The sequence below is a fragment of the Aquarana catesbeiana genome, linkage group LG05 (assembly GCF_042186555.1).
Source record: "Aquarana catesbeiana isolate 2022-GZ linkage group LG05, ASM4218655v1, whole genome shotgun sequence".
NCBI lineage: Eukaryota > Metazoa > Chordata > Amphibia > Anura > Ranidae > Aquarana > Aquarana catesbeiana.
Window position 1 is genome coordinate 338,206,828 of NC_133328.1, and position 21,093 is coordinate 338,227,920.

Genomic DNA, 21,093 nt, shown 5'->3' on the forward strand with positions numbered 1-21,093 from the left:
CCCAGGAAAAAAACAAAGCCTACTTACCACCAGCTCGCAGACAACCAAATTGACCTGTCTAACAGTACGCGTTAAAAACAGGGGTTTAGTCCGCACGCATTGCAAATGCATGCGTAAGCCACAGAGCCTCGTCACGGCACCCTGATATCTGTGGTCCTAACACTAAAATATGAGTGTCCCCACAGTGGAGGCACATGCATTCTAATGGCTAAATGCTGGCAAGTGGACTGAAGGGCAGCCCATTCCTTCTTAAAGGTACAGAAGCACACCAAACACCCACCAAATAGCACTATGGCTGCAAAGGTGCTGGTGTGTTTCTGGACCAATAGACACACCAAGGTGATCTCAAAAAACTTGCCACCGCCTTTATTTATAGCTGGCTATCGATGTAAGCGTCTTTGGAGGGCTACAAACAGATGCAAACAAAGCCTGGGACATGCCCAGGAAAAAAACAAAGCCTACTTACCACCAGCTCACAGACAACCAAATTGACCTGTCTAACCGTATGCGTTAAAAACAGGGGTTTAGTCCGCACGCATTTGCAAATGCATGCATAAGCCACAGAGCCTCGTCATATGACGGCCTCGGCTTTCCGCTGCTACTGTGGGCCCCTGGGGGCCCGTGGAGCGGCGATAGAGGTTCTGTCGTGTCCCCGGGACACAGCCAGTCCCCGATGGGGGTATTAGAGTGGCGGCGGGCGGCGGTGGGCAGTATTGGGAAGCGGCATGCACTGTGCCCGCGTGTGCCTCCGGTGGCGCGCAGAGCAGTGATCAGGGCTGAGGCTTTTCCCTTGGATACAGCTCAGCCCCGCTCAGTGTAGCCAATGAAATGGCTCTTTACCACGTGACTGGCTGTGTACAATCACAGCCGGTCACTAATGTAAACAAAACAGTGTGTGTAACTGATGTTGCTGGGTTCTCCTCTTCACACACTGAGGAGGAGATCAGCTAACAGTGAGTTACACATTGTACTATACACATATGTACTACTGTGCCCAGATTGCCCCTAAATAAAGAGTACCTGTCATCAGGAGTACCTGTCCATCGGGAGTACCTGTCCATCAGGAGTACCTGCCACCTCACCACCGGCCACCAGAGTACCTGCCACCAGAGTACCTGCCACCAGAGTACTCGCCACCTCACCACCTGCCACCAGAGTACCCGCCACCTCACCACCTGCCACCCGAGTACCTGCCACCAGAGTACCCACCACCTCACCACTGGCCACCAGAGTACCTGCCACCAGAGTACCTGCCACCTCACCACCTGCCACCAGAGTACCTGCCACCAGAGTACCTGCCACCTCACCAGAGTACCCACCACCTCACCAGAGTACCCACCACCTCACCACCTACCACCAGAGTACCTGCCACCAGAGCACCTGCCACCTCTCCACCTACCACCAGAGTACCTGCCACCAGAGTACCCACCACCTCACCACCGGCCGCCAGAGTACCTGCCACCAGAGTACCTGCCACCAGAGTACTCACCACCTCACCACTTGCCACCATAGTACCTGCCACTGGAGTACCTTCCACCAGAGTACCCGACACCTCACCACCTGCCACCGGAGTACCTACCACCAGAGTACCCACCACCTCACCACCTGCCACCAGAGTACCTGCCACCAAGGTACCCACCATCTCACCCCCGGTGACCAGAGTACCCACCACCAGAGTGCCTGCCACCTCACCATCTGCCACCAGAGTTCCTGCCGCCAGAGTACCTGCCACCTCACCAGAGTACCCGCTACCTCACCAGAGTACCCGCCACCTCACCAGAGTACCCGCCACCTCACCACCTGCCACCAGAGTACCTGCCACCAGAGTTCTCGCCACCTCACCACCTGCCACCAGAGTACCTGTCACCTCACCAGAGTACCGCCACCTCACCACCTGCCACCAGAGTACATATAGCCAGTCAGCCACTATGTCCAGAAAGGTGTACACCCCAGAAGAGGCATACCAAATACTCAGTCTGACCGATGAGAGCAACGGGAGCTCTCACCGCTCAGTTCTGATTCCGATTCTCGTTCAGAATATGAGCCCCCCGAAGGCAGCACATCAGGATCCGAATCAGAGGAGGAAGCAGTCCGTCCAAAAAGACGACGGTCTGAACACCAGGCATCTACCAGCAGTGCCAATGGCGGTAGACCCTAGGAGGAGGGGCCCAGTACAAGCGCTGCTAGACCCCAGGAGGAAAGGCCCAGTACAAGTGCACACCAAAGAATTAGCACCCAAACCCAGCTTCCAGATGCCTTGGCAAACCCATTGTGGCTGCCTTCTACCACAGGGTCAGCCACGATCCCCCTTTTACAGCACAGCCAGGTGTGCAGGTCAACACTGCAGGTTTTTTCCAAATGGATTTTTTAAATTTATTTTTCCCTGACAAATTGATTCAAGGCATCGTGGACCAAACCAATCTCTTTGCCCAACAATTCATTGCAACCAACCCCAGCTCCAGCTATGCCCACCCTTTTGAATGGAGACCCTTAACAGTGGTGGAGCTTAAATTGTTTTTAGGCCTAACGCTCAACATGGGGCTTACAACAAAATGAAATGCATAAGTATTGGTTGACCAAACCCATCCACCATATGCCAATTTTTTCATCGGCCATGTCCAGGTCCTGATACGAGATTATAATGCGCTTCCTGCATTTCAGTGACAACTCACAGTGCCCCCCTGAAATCACCCAAACTTTGACAAACTATATAAAGTTCACCCCCTAATTAATTTTTTTTCCAAGAAGTTTGCCGAACTTTATGTCCCTGACAAAAACATATCTGTGGACGAATCCCTGGTGCTTTTCACAGGCCGGCTGGGAATCAAGCAATATATCCCCAGTAAGAGGGCGAGGTACGGCTTGAAGCTTAACAAGGTTTGTGAAAGCGCCACCAGTTATGTGCACTCATTCCGCATGTACAAAGGCAAAGATTCCCAGCTCCAGACCCCTGAGTGTTCCTCGTACATGGGAATAAGTGGAAAAATTGTTTGGGAGTTGGCATTCCCACTCCTCCAAAAGGGGTATCATATTTACATGGACAACTATTACACTAGTTTGCCCCTTCTCCGCCACCTTTTTCTAAAAAAAACTTTGGCCTGTGGTACAACAAGGAAAAACTGAAAGGGCTTCCCACAGCGTCTTGTCACCACAACCATTCAAAGGGGGGAATCGACAAGCTTGAGGAACGAGGAAGTGTTGGCTGTGAAGTGGAGGGATAGGAAAGATGTGTACATCATGTCCACTATCCACGATGACACCTCGGTGGAACTTCACAGAAGATGCGGTACCGTTCGCAAGCCTTCCTGTATCAACGAGTACAATAAATACAAGGGGGGTGGATTTAAATGATCAAATGTTGCAGCCTTATCTTTCAACAAGAAAATCCCTCTTCTGGTACAAAACAAAAAAGTCGCAATTTACTTTTTTCATTTGGCCCTTTTAAAATTCTTTCATCATCTACCAAAAATCAACAGAAACACCCACCACCTTCATAAAGTTTATTGAAGACAGTGTCACTGCCCTGATCTATCAACAAGTATCCTCCCCAGAAAGCATCCGCTCCGATTGTGTCAGCAGACTACATGAGCGCCATTTCCCGGACCATATTCCACCAACAGTATCTGGAAGACGATGCCAAAAAAATGTCGGGTGTGCACCAAAAGAGAAATTATGAGAGATACCAGCTTCCATTGTCCCGACTGTCCCTCCCAACCTGGCCTTTGCATCGGAGAATGCATCAAGCAATATCACACTCTGGAAAACTATTAGCCCATATTTCTAATACTGCCATTTCCCCATTTTCAATGTCTGTCCTGAATATTTCCCTGCCTCAACCAACCATATCATTGTCTTCCATGTGAAATGACCCTGGCCTGTATCTCGACTATGCCTCTGCCTACTGTCTGCATTGTTTTTCCGCCATGTTTTTGCCTTTCACGTGAACTGACCCTGGACTGTATCGACTACGCCTCTGCCTACTGTCTATTTCTGCCTTTTACCTGCACTTACCTCAGCCTGTTGACCATGTTTTTGCCTGCCCCTTGGATTGATCTTTCACCCTGCTACACAGGGGTCTCACATATGTGAGGGGCTCCAGAATAGTGTTCTGAGTTCAGAAAAACAGTTTTTGGTTTTCTGTGTTCCCAGAGTAGGGTCTGGTTGCCCGGAGGCTTCAAAGCAATTTGGGTGGGAGAAGCCTCTACCCCTGTCCCCATTCTTTCCTGACCGATGCCCTAAGCTTGATTGTACTGCCTGCTTCCTGGACAAATACTATGGCTGTGCTGACCATACATCTGCCTGCTGCATGTACTAACTTTGGACAGTATTCCTGCCTGCTGCATGGACGATCCTTTGATCCTTTTGCTTCTGCTGACCACATCCCTGCCTGCTATCTGGACCAATGTTTTGGCTGTGCTGACATCTCTACCTGTACTGACTATTCGTGCCTGCTGCCTGTTTTGCTGTCGCTGTCCACGTTCCTGCCTGCTGCCTGGACCGATGCTCTCCTCTGTGGACCACTGCACTACTAAAACCGCAGGTAATCTTTTCTTTACCCTTTACTCAGCAGAATGTATTTTGGTTTGTAATTGGTATGTACAGTACATGCTATGTGTTAGTAATATGAAGGGCCTTCAACAATGTGATAGGTTGGCAGGAATTTCTGTGTGTAATGTATGCTCCTAGAACAACTGACAGTGCTACTTGGATTTTGGGCCACTGTATGTGGCCAGGCTATGTAAAAGTCTCACACATGTGTTATTGCCATACTCAGGAGGAGTAGCAGAATGTATTTTGGGGTGTCCTTTTTGCTATGTACATGCTGTGTGTTAGACATATCTTTTAAATAGACAACTTTGTGTAAAAAAAATGCGGTTTCATTTTTTTCCACATTTTTCAAAAACTTCTGTAAAAAAATGAACCATTCAAAAGACTAATTATGCCTCATAGATTATACAATGGGGTGTTAGATTTCCAAAATGGGGTCGTTTTGTGGGTGTTTCCATTGTCCTGGTGCTCCAGGGCCTTCAAAATTGTAATAGGTGGTTGAGAAATGAGATGTGTAATTTATGCTTGTAGAACGCCTGACGGTGCTACTTGGATGTTGGGCCTCTTTATGTGGCCAGGCTGTGTAAAAGTCTCACACATGTGGTATCGCCATACTCGGGAGGAGTAGCAGAATGTATTTTGGGGTGTCAGTTTTGCTATGTACATGCTATGTGTTGGAAATATCTTATAAATGGACAACTTTGTATTAAAAAAATGCGTTTTCATTTTTTTCCCACATATTCCAAAAACTTCTGGAAAAAAATGAACCGTTCAAAAGACTCATTACGCCTCATAGATTATACATTGGGATGTTAGCTTTCCAAAATGGGGTCATTTTGTGAGTGTTTCCATTGGCCTGGTGCTCCAGGGCTTTCAAAAATGTGATAGGTTGTCATCAAATTAGATGTGGAATTTATGCTTGTAAAACGCCTGACTGTGCTAGTTGGATGTTAGACCTCTGTATGTGGCCAGGCTGTGTAAAAGTCTCACACATGTGGTATCACTATACTCAGGAGGAGTAGCAGAATGTATTTTGGGGTGTCATTGCAAGTATGCATGTGCTGTGTGAGAGAAATAACTTGTTATTATGATAATTTTGTGCAAAATAATTTTTTGTGGGAAAAAATTACAACTTCAAAAAACTCACCATGCCTCTTACTAAATACCTTGGAATGTCTGCTTTCCAAAAAAATGGTAATTTGGGGGGTATTTGTACTTTCCTGGCTTGTTAGGGCCCCAAGAAATGAGATATGCCTTCAGTACATCAGTGTGTGATGTGATCAGATGTGATCATTTTTCAATGATTTGCACCATAGCTTGTAGACTCTATAACTTTCACAGAGACCAAATAATATACACTAATTTGGGTTATTTTTACTAAAGATATGTAGCAGTATACATTTTGGCCCAAATTTATGAAGAAAAATTACTTATTTGCAAAATTTTACAATAGAAACTAAAAAAAGTGTTTTTTTTTCAAAAATGTCTCTCTTTTTTTCGCTTATATTGCAAATAATAAAAAAACAGCTGTAAATAAATACCACCAAAAGAAAGCTATGTTTGTGAGAAAAAAATGATAAAAATTTGGTTTGGGTACAATGTAGCATGACTGAGTAATTGTCATTCAAAGTGTTAGAGCACTGAAAGCTAAAAATTGGACTGGGAAGGAAGGGTGTATAAAAGCCCTGTATTGAAGTGGTTAACAGGGGCGTGCAATTACAATTTTGATGCAATACTTTGCAGCAGGGCTCGTTCCTGCGCTCCAACTAGAGTATTTGTGAGGGGTTGCAGTGTTGTGGCACCAGTGCCTAAGGCCCAATTTTTCTGCCCCTGTTCAACAGGGACATGTAATTACAATTCTTGATCTAATATTTCACAGCAGGGCCCGTTCCAGTGCCCACCAAGAGTAACTGTGAGGACTTACAGTGTTGTGGCACCAGCACCACCACCATCACCACCAAAGGCCCAATTTTTCTGTCCCTGTTAAACAGGTGCATGTAATTACAATTCTTGATCTAATATTTCACAGCAGGGCCCGTTCCAGTGCCCACCAAGAGTAACTGTGAGGACTTACAGTGTTGTGGCACCAGCACCACCACCATCACCACCAAAGGCCCAATTTTTCTGCCTCTGTTCAACAGGTGCATGTAATTACAATTCTTGATCTAATATTTCACAGCAGGGCCCGTTCCAGTGCCCACCAAGAGTAACTGTGAGGACTTACAGTGTTGTGGCACCAGCACCACCACCACCATCATCAAAGGCCACATTTTTCTGACCCTGTTCAACAGGGGCATGTAATTACAATTCTTGATCTAATATTTCACAGCAGGGCTCTGTGAGGGCTTACAGTGTTGTGGCAACACCAAACACCTAAGGCCCCAATTTTTGCAGAGTATATAGGGTAGGCCCCTACTTTCAAACATCCAACTTCTTGGAAACAGAAGGAGACAATAGGATGTGAGATAAAATCTACCCCTAGGAAGGGAAATTCTCTCCTTAATCGTAAGCATTAATACCGGAAAAACGTTTCGCCTTTCCACTGATGCTTTATCACCAATCCTTGTTTCACTAAAAATTCCAAATTTTCAAAAAACATTTGTCATTGGGACAGAAAGTGAGGTGAAATCTTCTGAAGAGGAGCACAGACAGCAAAACAAATGTCACAGGGGTGACAAACCTTCCCTATCTTTTCCAAAAAGCTTAAAATAGATTTTTTGGCTGGAGCTAAACATTTTAAAAATGCACCAGTTCAAAATTACAAACAGATTCTACTTAACAACAAACCTACAGTCCCTGTCTTGTTTGCACCGCCTGTATACTGCTGTTCAGAGGGCCTGAAGCCCCACGCCTTTCCTTTTTTTAATTTTCATGCAGGGTTCCCCTTAATATCCATACAAGACCCAAAGGGCCTGGTAATGGACTGAGGGGGGTACCTATGCTGTTTGTCTCACTAATTTTCATCCATATTACCAGGACCTGGCATTACATTAAAGCCGTAAGCAGTTTTAAATGACTTTTATTTCTTTAAAAATGTAATTTTGTGCAGGGACTGTTCTAAGCACGGGAAATATGCCACTTTACAGGCATACTATAGACACCCCCCAGGTACCATATTTAAAGGGATATTTCTCTTTTTTTTTTTTCACTTTAAGCATCATTAAAATCACTGCTCCCGAAAAAACGTTTGTTTTTAAAACTTTTTTTTGCATTGATACATGTCCCCTGTGGCAGGACCCGGGTCCCCAAACCCTTTTTAGGACACTACCATGCAAATTAGCCTTTAAAATTAGCACTTTTGATATTGAACGTTCGAGTCCCATAGACTTCAATGGGGTTCTAACGTCCGTGCGAAGTTTCGGTCCATTCGCAGGTTCTGGTGCGAACCGAACCGGGGGGGGGGTTCGGCTCATCCCTACTGGTAATCCAGGAATAATTCACTGGATGCATCGCAGCCAAGAAAACACAATTGCATACTGAGCAAGTTCTGACCAGTGGTCTAATCTCATGACTCAGTAACCCAGTAGATCATCGACTGAAAATCTCTCCATGTCTGTATTTGCCCCTAGATATTCTTCCACCAAATGATGCAGACACTGTTGGGGGATGTGGAAGCTGACAGCCCTGGGCGCTGAGAACTACCTTTTATTATGTTTTAAATGCATCACCCCCTTCTCCACCTCTCCTCCTCCTTTGACCAACAGAAGCCTCAAAACTAGCTCTTGCATGAGACTGTAACCTACCAGAGTCTGGAAAGGCGTTACATAAACTCAAGGAGGATTGCCAACCAATAATGATCCTTCTCCTTGATACCACAAATTTTTGAGTCCTTTCACAGGCTTTAAATAATAAGGGAAACCATGCACAGCAAGTTTGCGGAGGCATGAGAAGCAGAGTCCCTGGGATCACTGAGCATTACAACATCTGGAACTGCCTCCTCCTAGCCATGTACTACTACCAAGGGTTCTGGGGACAGAAAACCATCTATTAAGGTTTGATGTATGTATTCTCTGCTTCTAGGCCTCCAAAACTGCCAGAATTCTCCTTCTTGTGTGTTCTGTGGTGTTGTAAGAATGGTGTCTGCATAAAACGGGCCCTAAGAGGAAGTCCTCCCACTGCTCTGCCTCGAGTGCCCTGTCCATAATGCCATGCAGAGTCTGCTCCAGCAGGAACACAACAGGGATTGTGTCACTGATGCATGCATTGTCATGGCTCACCATACTTTAATCTCCTCAAATGATATACAGTGCATGCGTCCTTTATCTTCAGCCATTGGTGTTGGGGAAAAAAAGCCGAGCCGACCTGAATCTGTTGTTGTTCCATACTCGCATAGGTACTCGTTGATGACCCTCTGCTGCATGTGCAGCCACTGCAGCATTGCCAAAGTCGAGTTCCATCTGGTGGGCATGTCACAAATCAGGCGGTTTATGGGCAGGTTGAATTCCTGCTGAATTTCAGTGTCAGGGCTGGGCTCAGCCCATCCTTCTCAAAGCTGGCCACTCAGCTGTCCCCTAATTGCCAGCTCCGATCAGTCCACCGTGACTCACCTGTTGAAGATATCCCGCTCATTAGTCTTGCTTACTTAAGCCATCCAGTCCAGATGATCTCTTCCTTTGCCTTGGTCACATCTCTAGAGACGCTCTCCTGTGTTCCTGTTAAAGACTTGCTTGGCTGACACTCCTTCTAGCTCCAGATCCTACTTGCTGTTCTACTATACTCATCTCTGGCTCCCTGAGGTTTTGGCTTGTCTGACTATCCATTCTGGTTCCTGAACTCTGGCTATGTTTTGACTATGTTTACTCTGTTTACCTTTTTTATTGTTATTAAATAAGTGTGATTTAACTGTACTTCTGTCTAAGTCTGATTTATGGTTTCTGACAGTAGGCAAAGGCCACGAATTCAGAAAATGCAGTCAATCCACTTGTTGGTAATGTTTTTTCCAGATTGGATGAGCAGGATCACCACATGGATCAGTTTGCCATGCCATTACAAATGCTCCTGAGTTGCACGGCTCACCTGGAATCTCCCACTCTGGCTACTCCAGTACAACCTGTGTTGCAGGCCATCCCTGCTGCTGCTCCAGTCTCTGTGCAGGCACCCACTTTGAATATTACCTCTATAAGAGGAATGTCTGGTTCTGCTCCGCTTCCCCAGCAATTTGGGGGTGATCCAATGCAGAGGGTTTCTCAAACAGGTTGAGATATAGTTTGAGATGCTGCCCCAAGCTTTTCCTATGGACAGACGCAAAGTAGGTTTTGTGATATCTTTGCTTTCTGAGAGAGCCTTGGCCTGGGCAAACCCTCTATGGGAGACACAAAAACCTGTTGTCTTGAGTTACCCTGAGTTTGTGGCTTCTTTTAAAAGAATATTTGACGTTCCTGCATGCTCCGCTTCTGCTGCCAAGTGCCTCATGTCTATCAAACAGAGTACGAGAACTGTTGCCGATTACGCCATTGAATTCCGTACTCTTGCAGCAGAGGTTGCTTGGAACAATGAGGCCCTTGTGGCTGCTTTTTCTCATGGTCTCTCGGATACCATCAAGGATGAGATAGCAGCCAGAGATATACCCACTAACCTGGAGAAATTAATCACGCTTGGCATCCTCATTGACTCCAGACTCAGAGACTCCCTTTTTAAGGAGCATTTGTGGAAGCCTCCTGTACATTTGTCTCAGCACTTTGCAGTCCCCCTTGCCTCCCTGACCTTCCATACCTCCTGGTACCGAGTTGGTCTGTGAAGATGAACCCATGCACTTGGGCTTCACGTGTCTCTCTGCGGATGCGAGAACCTTTAGGAGGAGGGAGAGATTGTGACTTTATTGTGGCTAGATAAGTCACTTTTTGAAGTCTTGTCCTACCCATCCAGGGAACGCCTGAAACTTGAGGTTCTGTCACGGAAAAACCTTAGGTGGCGTTGTTTCTTCCCCAGTTATCCAGAAGGATTAGCCCCTGGTTTCGGTTACCCTGTCTTGGGCTAAGTCGTCCGTCAAGATACAGGCTCTAATCAACTCTGGGGCTGCAGGCCTGTTCATTGATGCTGCCTTTGTTTCGAAGCACTCAATTCCGCTGCAGCTGCTTGACACTCCAATTGCCATTTAGGCTCTTGACAGGAGAACTCTACATCCTGCCCATGTGACTCATGAGATGGTTCCGTTGTCCATGGCTGTAGGGGGTCTACACCATGAGATAATCCAGTTCCAAGTTATTTCCTCACCTAAGTTTCTGCTGGTTATTGGTTATCCTTGGTTACAGAGGCACAACCTCTCTTTTGATTGGCTTCATGGTGAGGTTCTCTCCTGGTCGCCACAATGCAGTAAGACATGCTTCCAGAAGGTAGCCAAGGTCCTGTGCACCTCTTCACTCCTCCCTGCGGGAGGTGTACCGCGATTTTAGGGATGTCTTTGACAAAGGTCAAGCCCTTAGTTTGCCTCCACACCGGTCGTATGATTGCGCAATTGACCTTCAACCTGGTGCCCTCGTGGCCTGGTTTTACCCTTTGTCGGTCTTGGAGGATAAGGCCATAGAGGAGTATGTTGCAGATGCACTTTCTCGAGATTTCATCCGCAAATCCTCGTCTCCTGTTGGTGCTGGTTTCTTCTTTGAGAAGAAGAGGAGTGGTGAACTGAGACCTTGTATTGATTATAGGGGTCTCCATTATTTCACAATTAAGAATGCCTATCTGATTCCGTTGATTGCTGAGTTATTTGATCACCTCAAGGGAGCAATGGTTTTCACAGAGCTTGATTTAAGAGGGGCATACAATCTCGTGGGGATTAAGGAGGACGACAAGTGTACAACAGCGTTTAATACCAGAACAGGCCATTATGAGTACCTCGTAATGCCTTTTGGCCTTTGTAATGCCCCAGCAGTTTTCCATGAATTTATTAATGATATCCTCCAAGATTTGTTGCAGTTATGTGTGGTGGTTTATCTCGACGATATCCTCATATTTTCCAAGTCCCTGGAGAGCCACCACACAGATGTCTGTTGTGTGCTTCAGAAACTAAGAGAGAACAATATCTATTGTAAATTGGAGAAGTGTGAATTCCATCGTGAATAGGTTAAATTCCTGGGTTTTTCGATGAACCCAGAGAAACTTTCAGCAGTCCTACAGTGACCCCGACCCATGGGTTTATGTCCTCTACAGCATTTTCTTGGCTTTGCCAACTATTATCGGAAGTTTATTCGTAACGTCTTGTCTCTGGTCAAGCTCCTGACTGATATTACCAGAAAGGACAGTAACCCACACAGTTGGTCTCTGGAGTCCATTAAGGCCTTTGAGAGACTCAAGGCTGCTTTTGTTTCTGCTCCTGTGTTGGCACATCCTGATCCTACATTACAATTTTATCCTTGAGGCTGATGCTTCTGAGACTGCTGTTGGCGCCCCTCTGTCTCTAAGAGCACTATGCATCCTTGTGGCTACTTTTCCAAGAAAATGTCACCTGCAGAGTGCAATTACGAGATTGGTGACAGAGAGCTGTTAGTGATCATTTTGGCCCTGAAAGAATGGAGACATCTCCTCGAAGGCACCACTGGGCCGGTTCTCATTCTTACTGACCATAAGAATCTCACATTCCCAGAAGGGCGCGATGGGCTCTTTTCTTGTTCGGTTCTAAGAATGTAAGGGCTGACGCTTTGTCACAACAATTTTCCTCCACTTCCAAGATGGAGTTGGTTCCGGTTCCTGTGATTCCTTCTGATCGTATTCTGGCTACGGTTCGCACCAGTCTCACTTCTCCTTTGGGTGACAAAATTCTTGCTGCTCAGGTCTATGCTCCTCCTGAGAAACCTTGTGACCGCTGCTTTGTCCCAAAGAGTCTTCATACTGCCGTGCTCCAGACTTACCATTCTCCCAAGGCTGCTGGCCACCCTGGGAAGAATCAACTCTTTTGGGCCATTTCCCAATAATTCTGGTGGCCCAGCCTACGTGCTGATGTAACCACCTTTGTAGCTGCCTGTCCCATGTGTGCTCAGAGTAAGACTCCATGACACCTTCCAGTGGGCCTCCTACATCCCATACCCAATGGAGAGAGGCCCTGGACCACCTGTCTATGGATTTCATTGTGGAGTTACCCAAGTCCCAGGGCAACAGAGTTATCCTTATGGTGATTGACCGGTTCTCAAAGATGTGTCCTTGTATTCCACTTAAGAAGCTGCCCACTTCTAAGGAACTGGCTTTGATTTTGGGTCGGGAGATCTTTTGCTTACATGGGCTACCCAAGGTGATTGTCTCGGACAGGGGTAGTCAGTTTGTGTCCCGATTCTGATGAGCCTTTTGTGCACAGTTGGGAATTCAGCTTGCTTTCTCCTCTGCGTATCACCCGCAGTCTAAGGGGGCCGCAGAACAAGGCAATCAGTCTTTGGAGGAATTCCTATGTTGCTATATTTCTGTCCAGCATAACAACTGGTCAGACCTCTTACCGTGGGCGGAGTTTACTCACAATAGTGCCTTGAATTCTGCTTCCTGATTGTCCCCGTTTATGGCGAACTATGGTTTCCAACCTTTTATGTTGCCTGACTCATTTGTTCCGCAGAGTATTCCTGAATTAGAGGAACATCTCTGTGGTTTTGTTCCACTTGGGCACAAGTCCAGGAGGCTTTGCGATATGCTAATGATAGGTACATGCTGACTGCAGACACCTGCCTGTGCCTTCCTACCAGATTGGGGACAGGGTCTGAAGGAGGGCATGGAAGAGGAGGAGGGGGTAGAGCTGACAAATCTTGCATCATCACCACTAGCTGTATAGGGATGTGGCAGCACAACAAGCTGCAGCACTGAACCTTGTCCTGCATCTCGAGTTGCAAGCAGTTACCCAGTGTGCTGTGAACAAAATTATATTGTCCCTGACAATAGAGACTGGGAACCTGCCATTCTGGTACAGCACATTCTAGATATTCATGGAGGGGGCAGAATCCACCAGACAGAAAGGCAGAAGTTGTAGAGCCAGCAGCTTTGACAAGCTTGCATGCAGCAGATGAGGCAGAGAAATTTGCTGGCTATAGTCTACAGCTGGTGGTGGGCTACTGCCAGATGTGCTGCAAGGACCTGGGACACCTCCACCATCATCCCTGTCAGTGGAGGCTGCTGAGTTGTCATGAGGTATAGCGGGGGGGGTAGACTGACGTGAGTAATTGTGAGGAACATCTTGCATCCCTTTTGTGTGGCTTTCAGGTGCTCTTGCCAACGGGCTGAGTGGTAGGAGGTTAATGCCTTGTCAAGCATTTGGTACCCATATGGCTGGTGTGTTTGCCATGCTTGATGTGCTTGAGATGAAGTTTGAAAATTGCAATAGCAATTGGCTGCACATGTGCTAAAAAAAGCCCAGACAGCTGAGCTGTGGGAAGTGGGCCGGGAGATAACAGCTCCACAATGTGATGGAGTAGGGTGGCTGCTCTCTACTCTTTCATGATGGCTGCCTTGTTGAGGCACAACCCCACCCTCACTTTCCTCCACTACTCTATCCGGTACCCAAGTTATGTCAGTGACCCCATCATCATTAGCTCCTCCATCCTCATTACCACTTGAGACCGCTTGGCAATACACTGTGGCTAGGGGAACATGACTGCCAATTTGTGTACCAGTGTCCTCCCCTCTCTGTAGGCTCATGTTCCTACCTTCCTCAACCTCAGAACCAATATCAGAAAGTAATGCCTGAGCATTTCAAAAAGGATTAAGTGCTCTACTTCAAAAAACTGTGAAAAAACAGACCCAAATCTAGTCTGTGAAACTACAAGTGATATCACATAAAAAACTAAATAAATAAACAATAAAAATTGATGAATGAAAAATAAATGAAAAAATAAATAACTAAATAAAAATTGGTAACATCAACAAAAATCCATATGTGATTAAACAAAGGTGAAAGTGAGTTCAATAAATGTGAAACCAAATGAGAGCCTATTCCTGAGGTTAGATAATGTCCTTCTATGATAGCATCCAGCGGGGCAAGTTTCTCACAGGGAAAAGAAACCTTCAATTGTAGTTTTCATAATTCACTATACTTCAGCAAAAGATAAAGGGAGGCTGCTTACCAGATAAGTAGGACCCCCTTACAGAGATCATTAGAGCTCGTGTACAATGGATCATCAAGCAGCAAACTACTGGTTCAGGCTCCCGTCAAAACAAACAGCTGATTCACACTTCTGACAGGGCTCTCTCCTTAACAAGCAGATCTGGACATGGTAACGCTGATAGAGCCGGCCAGGATTCCCTTATCTCCTTTAACCAGAAGGGACCACTTGTAACATATGATAAGCAAGAAAAGAGGAAGAAGGGTGCTTCGTAGTGCAGCGAGTTTTAAAAAAAACATCCTTTATTGTCAATTCATAGAACAGCTGACATCCTGAGAAGCATTGGCAAGGCAAAAAATTCAAATGAAAAACTCAGCCGCGGCGAGAGACAGCCAGCTGATGTGTGGTGACGTCAGGTCCTTCAGCTCTACCCTACGCTGCGTTTCTCCATATGGGGCATCAACTGGGAAAGGAGACTGGAGCCAGACATCACACACCGCACTATATAGGTACCTCCACAGGAGAGTGACACCGGAAACCTGATTGGAATCGAATACCAATCAGTTCCCAGTGTGAACGGAACATGCTAACTAATCAGTGACATAATATAGCAATATCCTAATAGCAGCATGTTGTCCTTAAGATAAACCATTTTAAGGATTAAATAAATTACAATTTATAAAAAACAATTTATAAAAAATGTATCCATAAAAATGACATTTCATAAAATGAAATATAAAAATGAAAAATAGAAATAAAATGAAAATAAAAATATTAGATTTGGACATACATATACAGGGGTACAAAATGACATTTTGTGTCACACTGCATGTACGCCAAATCATCTGCAGCACCTTATTAGAATGTATTAGCAATGAGATGTATCACAAATACCCCCATATCCCGAAAGGAAAAAAAAGAAGAAGGAAGGGGGCGCACTGAAGAAGACCATGATACTCTCCTATGAATACAATACAAAAAATACAAAAAAATACAAAAAAGAGAACTGGACACCAATTAAAAATTACATGTATGTATATCTATGCATATAGTGTACATGTACATATTAAAATATGTGAAGGAGATAAAGGGAGATAGGAGGGAAACTGAAATGTGTTCGTTAGCTGCCAGCAGCTGGATGGCTGCAAAAAAATATATGAAAACATATAAAAAATTATTAAAATAAAATTCTGTCTGGCAAGGCACATCAGCTATTATTTATATAACAATTGATGTCCCACTCAATGTTCAAGCCCAAAGGTCTATAACACTGCATATCAAATATCCAGCGAGTTTCCCTATGCGAAATATGATGTTTTAGATTATCTCCCCTCCAGGCTGGGGGCAAATTTAGCCCCCATGGTTACCCCAGTGCTCTGGAGATAAAATTGGCTCCCATAATAAAAATAGTTATGTTCCATGGCAAATTTGAGCAGTCTCATAACAAAATCCAACATGAAAGATTTGAGTGAGAGTTCCTTTTTAAGAAAGAATTCAGTTGCTTGATAACCTAACACATGGGGTATAATAGTGTAAAAGGTGTGCTGTTTGCAGATCTTCCAAAACAATGAAAAGTTCCACCTTCTCGTCATTTGTTACTTCAAAAGTATAGGTAAACAATAGCTGCGCTAAAAAATGATAATCCAAAGTGTGATTGTCACATAAATAGTGATAATAGTGATAAGTGCACAAAATAAATGGTGATATTCAAGGAAAAAGAAGGGTTAACAAAAAAAATCCAAACAATGAAGTCCAAACAATATGCCATAAGCTGGGTTCAGAGTACAGAAGTGCAATCTTCCATCACCAGTGATATTGAAACACCAAAACAAATGCGCGCTTACCAGAGGCAAGCAAGAGAGAGCTTGCGCCTTAAACCCAGCCAGGGCCTTTCTAGGAATGATCAGACCATAAGCTCCCAGGGAACACAGATCCAGGATCGATATGCAATCAGTTGGTGGAAGGGGCCCTCCGGTACCAAGACATCTTAATCAGATGTTCCATAGCATCATGTGTTAGACACGTATAGTTCTTCAGGAAGTCCAACCGATGGCACTCCGTTTCTTCCTTTACATTTGACTCTGATTCTTGTTCCAGCATCTGAGCGCTTGTTTGGAGGGTCAATGTCCTGGCTTCCCCAATGGGAGTCCGTTTATGGAAGCAAAAGACTTCACAGGGAGAGTTAGGGAGGAGCGATGAGCTCTCGCTGTAAACTCTTTGTACTTCGAATTCTGACACAGTTTACATTTCCTCCCCGCCTGCACTGTCCCCTGCAGATCACTCGAGACGTCCAGTACTGCTTGTCTTCCAGATTTTTTCTATACTATATTTACTTCAAAAGTATACTCTACAAAAGATTTTATCACTTGTGGGACCATAGGGGTGATCTACCTCCTCAGTTGTCCATGCGGCTTCCAATACATTGGAAGGACCACCCATATTCTCAAAATTAGAATTGACGAACATCTGTCCAACATACGAAGGGGATTCATAGGACAAAGTGTCTTGTGGCATTTTCGTCAATTTCATAATCGAGACCCATCTCTCTTGGAAGTCATTGCCATTGAGAAATATACCCCCCACTGGAGGGGAGATAATCTAAAACATCATATTTTGCGTAGGGAAACTCGCTGGATATTTGATATGCAGTGTTATAGCCCTTTGGGCTTGAACATTGAGTGGGACACCAATTGTTATATAAATAATAGCTGATGTGCCTTGCCAGACAGAATTTTATTTTAATAATTTTTTATATGTTTTCATATATTTTTTTTTTTGCTGGCAGCTAACAAACAAATTTCAGTTTCCCTCCTATCTCCCTTTATCTCCTTCACATATTTTAATATGTACATGTACACTATATGCATAGATATACATACATGTAATTTTTAATTGGTGTCCGGTTCTCTTTTTTGTATTTTTTTGTATTTTTTGTATTGTATTCATAGGAGAGTATCATGGTCTTCTTCAGTGGGCCCCATTTCTTCTTCTTTTTTTTTCCTTTCAGGATATGGGTTGTGATACATCTCATTGCTAATACATTCTAATAAGGTGGTGCAGATGATTTGACGTATATGCGGTGTGACACAAAATGTCATTTTGTGCTCCTGTATATGTATGTCCAAATCTAATATTTTTATTTTCATTTTATTTCTATTTTTCATTTTTATATTAAGTTTTATGAAATGTCATTTTTTTTTTTTCATAAAGATTTTATTCAAAATTAAAAGGTAAACATACAAATCACGCAAAGAATTACACGTCAATAATACACCAGGACATGAGAAAAAAAAAAAGAAGACGCGGGTACCAATAGCAAGATACAGTAAAATTAAGCTTATGAAAAGGCCTCGTCCAGGGATACAGTAACAGGCTTTCCATGTTTTCATATAAATCAAGCTTCTGAGGGCAAAGGATCCTATTTTCATTTTTTCACCTCCCCCTCCTCCTCCCCCCCGACTGAGGGAGGGGTAAGGAGAGCAAACAGATCATGTACCCGGACTCCGGGCATCCTGATCATTGACTCAGTAAGGCAAACGGGGTGCTGGTGAAGGTATGTAAAACCACATTACCTAGCAACCGAAGAGTCTGATTCCATCAGGTAACCAGAAGGTTTACCAATGATACCAGGTAGATAGAAAGTAACGGAAAGAAGTATTCAGAAAGAAAGAGAACTAGAGAGAGAATAAAAGGTAGAGGGAGGAGGAAGACCACGGGGGGAGAAAGGGGATATCTCCACACCTCACCCACCCGCCATGGGCTGCAAAAGGATCGTTATACCTGTCATATCTTGCCCTTATTGAGTATATTGGCGATATCTATCTGTGGTTATGAAGTGGTTCCAACAAGCCCATATAATTGGAAATTTGCGTATTCTATCTTGGGAAATATGGATCAACTCCTCCATATCCCTTATCTTGGATATTCTCGTGAACCATTCCTTAATCATTGGAGTGCATGTGGGTCGCCAGTGTTTGGGGATGCATAACCTTGCTGCATTTACCATGTGCATGGCTAGTGAATTGTGGTAAGTTTTCCTAGGGAGAGAAGTGTGGTGTAAAAGGAATTGGACCGGGTTATAGTCCAGTGAGAATGTAGTGACATGAGCAATGAGGTGATGGACCTGTTTCCAGAAAGAAATTAGGTAAAAAATCCGCGCTTCAGACAATGTGTGAGCTGCAGCCCCTCCCTAATTAGTTCCCCGTAGGGTTCTAATTGAATAGATATGAGAGGTAATGTGGGAGACGAGTGGCGCTGCCCTAAAAGTATTTATTGGTAAATGAATTACAACCTATATTCATTAACATAAGTGCTTATATGGGCTGTCTCCTTAATGTACCTAGGTATGGTCATATCTCAACCACTAACTTTGTATGTGTGAATCCCAAATAATAAACCAAAAAATAATAATAAACCAAAGAATAAGTGAAAAATTGAGGGTTGAAATCCTATTACCCTATTAGCAAAGGGTGCTTACTATATTCAAATTGACATAAATAATGTGAAAAAAGACCAATAATCCTTTGGAAATTAGATAAACTAAAAGTTGACCCCAGAGTTCAAAAATATTGGGACACTAAAACATCCTATAAAGTGCAGTATAAAAAGTGTTTCATATGTTCAGATTAGCATGAATATTGTGAAAATGACAAAAGTTTCTTTAAAAATTAAATGAAATAAAAATTAACCCCAAGGTTCAAAAGTATTGTGACACTATAGCATCTTATAAAGTGCAAAAATATTCTTTTAAGCGAAGAAATGTGTGTGATATATATAGGGTGTCAATGTATGAGGATGTTGAAAGACTCAAAATAAGTTAGTTCGGTGATTTATATAAATATTAAATGAAAGTCATCCCAAACTCCAAAACTATTGGGACAGTGTGGCAGGGGCAAATTGCCAATTAAATATAAATATAAATATAAAGTGTCAGTACCAAATTCTATTCGTTGTGGTTCTCTGAGAAATTGTTGGTATACCCATAAATTGAAATTACATTAAGATAGTACACATGGCAAATCGCATGAGAATAGCGAGACCCTTGTATTATAATATGTCAGCAATTACAATAAGGATTTTGAGATGTTTCCAGCCGGACAATATAGTTAGCAGAGTTCAGTATTATATGCAGTTCATCAGCCACAGGAACATAAAACAGTGACTTCTGTGTGTAGTAGTTCAAACGGTGACTCGAGGTGCTCACCCCCCGTGCTCCCCCACTCACTAGAAAGAAACACCCCTACAGGGGTACCGAGCGATAGAGTGGGTGCCTTTGGGGATAGATATGGATCATTCCAGTACTCCTACTGTTCCTCAGATCTGTATGGTTCCTCCGCTGATTACAGAAAAAACTGTGCGTTCCAGATAACCAGGTTCCTCCACCTCTTGCCAGTTACTAGCTGTTAGACTCTCCAGTCCACCCAGAGAAAGAAAAAACAGGGGCTTCCTTCGTGAAGTATGTCCTAGTTTATTGGTGCATATAGTAATAGCAAAGTCCATACACATGTAACAAGTAAATTTGTATCTTGTAGTATCGAACAGCGCTGTGTGCAAGGATGGGACCAGGAACAAGAGACGAATGTGCGTCCCACCTTGCGTCCCACCTTGCGTTCCAGCGTACCACTTCCGGGTATGACGTGTGAGCGTGACTCCGCCTTACGCGTTTCATCTTTGAAAACGTCCTATGACGAAACGCGTAAGGAAGAGTCACGCTCACACGTCATACCCGGAAGTGGTACGCTGGAACGCAAGGTGGGACGCAAGGTGGGACGCACGTTCGTCTCTTGTTCCTGGTCCCATCCTTGCACACAGCGCTGTTCGATACTACAAGATACAAATTTACTTGTTACATGTGTATGGACTTTGCTATTACTATATGCACCAATAAACTAGGACATACTTCACGAAGGAAGCCCCTGTTTTTTCTTTCTCTGGGTGGACTGGAGAGTCTAACAGCTAGTAACTGGCAAGAGGTGGAGGAACCTGGTTATCTGGAACGCACAGTTTTTTCTGTAATCAGCGGAGGAACCATACAGATCTGAGGAACAGTAGGAGTACTGGAATGATCCATATCTATCCCCAAAGGCACCCACTCTATCGCTCGGTACCCCTGTAGGGGTGTTTCTTTCTGGTGAGTGGGGGAGCACGGGGGGTGAGCACCTCGAGTCACCGTTTGAACTACTACACACAGAAGTCACTGTTTTATGTTCCTGTGGCTGATGAACTGCATATAATACTGAACTCTGCTAACTATATTGTCCGGCTGGAAACATCTAAAAATCCTTATTGTAATTGCTGACATATTATAATACAAGGGTCTCGCTATTCTCATGCGATTTGCCATGTGTACTATCTTAATGTAATTTCAATTTATGGGTATACCAACAATTTCTCAGAGAACCACAACGAATAGAATTTGGCACTGACACTTTATATTTATATTTAATTGGCAATTTGCCCCTGCCACACTGTCCCAATAGTTTTGGAGTTTGGGATGACTTTCATTTAATATTTATATAAATCACCGAACTAACTT